Here is a 3,435-nt window from a genome sequence, read left to right on the forward strand (position 1 = left end):
CAATTACCTTGAGAAGTCACATAATTAGTTAAATAAAGTCCACCTGTGTGCAATCTAAGTGTTACATGATCTCAGTATTTATATACACAGACCTGTTCTGAAAGGCCCCAGGGTCTGCAACACCACTAAGCAAGCGGCACCACCAAGCAAGCGGCACCATAGGAGACCAAGGAGCTCTCCAAACAGGGAAGGGATAACATTGTGGAGAAGTACAGATCAGGGCTGGGTTATAAAAAAATATATGAAACTTTGAACATCCCATGGAGCACCATTAAATACATTCTTAATAAATGGAAAGATTATGGCACCACAAAAACCTGCCAAGAGAGGGCCGCCCACCAAAACTCACAGTCCAGGCAAGGAGGGCATTTATCAGAGGCAACAAAGAGACCAAAGATAATCCTGAAGGAGCTGCAAAGCTCCATAGCGGAGATTGGAGTATCTGGCCATAGGACCACTTTAAGCCGTTCACTCCACAGAGCTGGGCTTATGGAAGAGTGGCCAGAAAAAAGCCATTGCTTGAAGAAAAAAATAAGCAAACACGTTTGGTGTTCGCCAAAAGGCATGTGGGAGACTCCCCAAACATAAATTGAGCTTTTTGGCCATCAAGGAAAACACTATGTCTGGCGCAAACCCAACACCTCTCATCACCTCGAGAACTCCAGCATGGTGGTAGCAGCCTCATGCGGTAGGATGTTTTTCATCGGCAGGGACTGGGAAACTGGTCAGAATTAAAGGAATGACGGATGGCGCTAAATACAGGGAAATTCTTGAGGGAAACCTGTTTCTGTTTTTTTGTGACTGGGACGGAGGTTCACCTCCCAGCAGGACAATGACCCTAAGCATACTGCTAAAGCAACACTCGAGTGGTTTAAGGGGAAACATTTAAATGTCTTAGAATGGCCTAGTCAAAGCCCAGACCTCAATCTAATTTAGAATCTGTGGTATGACTTAAAGATTGCTGTACACCAGCAGAAACTATCCAACTTGAAGGAGCTGTAGCAGTTTTGCCTTGAAGAATGGGGAAAAATCCCAGTGGCTAGATGTGCCAAGCTTATAGAGACATACCCCAAGAGACTTGCAGCTGTAATTGCTGCAAAAGGTCGCTCTACAAAGTATCGACTTTGGGAGGGTGAATAGTTATGCACGCTCAAGTTCTGTTTTTTTTTCTTACTTCTAGTTTGTTTCACAATAACACATATTTTGCATCTTCAAAGTGGTAGGCATGTTGTGTAAATCAAATGATACAAACCCTCCAAAAATCTATTTTAATTCCAGGTTGTAAGGCAAAAAAACAGGAAAAATGCCAAGGGGGATGAATACTTTCGCAAGCCACTGTAGATTCCTTTCCACTGAAACCCGGATGGGGGAATTTATGCTTGCTATGTTAGGCTAGAGGAAGAGTAAATCTAGTTTTTGTCTGGATAGGCCAAAAAATTTAACATCACACTCTATGCAAATGTTGCAGTTGGTTTTGTGCTGTAGGCCTAAAGCCAGAGCTACTGTCAGGAATCTGTGGAGAACTGTGTGACATCAGTCTGTAAGTCTGCCTGGACTGTCCGTGAGCGGGAGTCTCCAGGACACTGCTCCATGCCTAGTCATACAGGCTTCCTCACCAACACTCTAGTGGGACACACGGTGGTAGGCTCTCGTGTGGAGTTGCGGGCTCTGGAGAAGCTGCTCTGGTCCTTTTTTGGAGCGGAAAGGCAGGCAGAAATCACTAAAGCACCTCTTGAAGTTCTTGTCCAGGAAGGCATAGAGCAGGGGGTTGAGGCTGCTGTTCATGTAGCCCAGCGCGATGCACAGGTGCCAGCTGGCGATCACATAGGGGTTCGTGCTGTTGATCTGCACCATGGTCCTGAGGATGATAAAGATGTGGATGGGCGTCCAGCAAATTATGAAAACCGCCACCACCACCAGGACCATGTGGGTAATGCGCCGCATATTCCGATCTTTCTCCTTTGAACCAGAGAGCAGCCGGACATTCTTCAGGCGGAGAATCATCAGGCCGTAGCAGATGGTGATGACTAGGGTTGGCACCACGAAAGCAAATATGAACACACAAATCTTAGTCACCGTGTCCCAGCACCAGTCTGGCTGAGGAAACTGTAGCATGCAGCCTGTATTGCCTGAGGGATAAACAATCAAATGGTTAGCATATGGATATGTGGATGTTGGTGTCTGGAGCACATACGGTACAGCTCATATGGACTGTTCACCTTTGTCTGTCACCTTGGTAACCGCCATGACCATGATGGGCACTCCGATGGCAGAGGAGAGGATCCAGATGCACACATTGATCATCTTGGCCTTGGCAGGTGTTCTAAAGTCCAGGGCCCTGACCGGGTGGCACACAGCGATGTAGCGGTCCACGCTCATCATGGTCAGGGTGAAGATACTGGTGAACATGTTGTAGTAGTCAATGGCGAGGATCACTTTACACAGGAACTCACCGAAGGGCCAGGTGTTCATCAGGTACTTGGCACTCTGGAAGGGCAGAGTGCTGGTAGCCAAAGCATCGGCCAGGGCCAAGTTGAAGATGTAGATGTTAGTGGCTGTCTTCATTTTGGTGTATCTGGACAGAGAGTGCTGTTTATTAGCTTGTCAAATACTACAGATCTCAGAAGGCAAGGTATCTGTATTGCACGGAGGTGTAATTAAAATCAAATTTTATTTGTCACATGCGCCGAATGCAACAAGTGTAGACTTTACAGTGAAATGCTTACTTACAAGCCCTTAACCAAGGGAGTTAACTCAAGAAGAGTTAAGAAAATATTTACCAAGTAGACTAAAATAAAAAGTAATAATAAAAGTAACACAATAAGAATAACGAGGCTATACACAGGGGGCACCGGTACCGAGTCAGTGTGCGAGGGTACAGTTTAGTTGAGGTAATTTGTACATGTAGGTGGGGGTGAAGTGACTATGCATTGATAATAAACAGCGAGTTGCAGCAGTGTACAACAGGGAGGGGGGGCTCAATGTAAATTGTCTGGTGGCGATTTTATTAATTGTTCAGCAGTCTTATGGATTGGGGGTAGTAGCTGTTGAGGAGCCTTTTGGTCCTAGCCTTTTGGTACGCTACGGTACCGCTTGCTGTGCTGTAGAGAAAATTACTTGGGTGACTGGAGTCTGACAATTTTATGGGCTTTCCTCTGACACCTCCTATTATATAGGTCCTGGATGGCGGAAAGCTTGGTCCCAGTGATGAACTGGGCCATTCGCACTATCCTCTGTTGTGCCTTACGGTCAGATGTTCAGCAGTTTCCATACCAGGTGGTGATGCAACCGGTCAGGATGCTCTCGATGGTGCAGCTGTATAACCTTTTGAGGATCTGGGCACCCATTTCTCCCTCAGTCTCCTGAGGAAGGTTTTGTCGTGCCCTCTTCACGACTGTCCTTGTATGTTTGGACCATGATAGTTCGTTGGTGATG

General features: G+C 46.3%; 1 pseudogene; it reads right to left on the reverse strand.

Annotated features, from left to right (window-relative positions):
- Positions 1–1,287: 1,287 nt before the first annotated feature.
- LOC110519907 lies at positions 1,288–2,661 on the reverse strand (annotated as a pseudogene).
- Positions 2,662–3,435: the final 774 nt, after the last annotated feature.

This window comes from Oncorhynchus mykiss, chromosome 3 (assembly GCF_013265735.2).
Source record: "Oncorhynchus mykiss isolate Arlee chromosome 3, USDA_OmykA_1.1, whole genome shotgun sequence".
NCBI classification, from domain to species: Eukaryota; Metazoa; Chordata; class Actinopteri; order Salmoniformes; family Salmonidae; genus Oncorhynchus; species Oncorhynchus mykiss.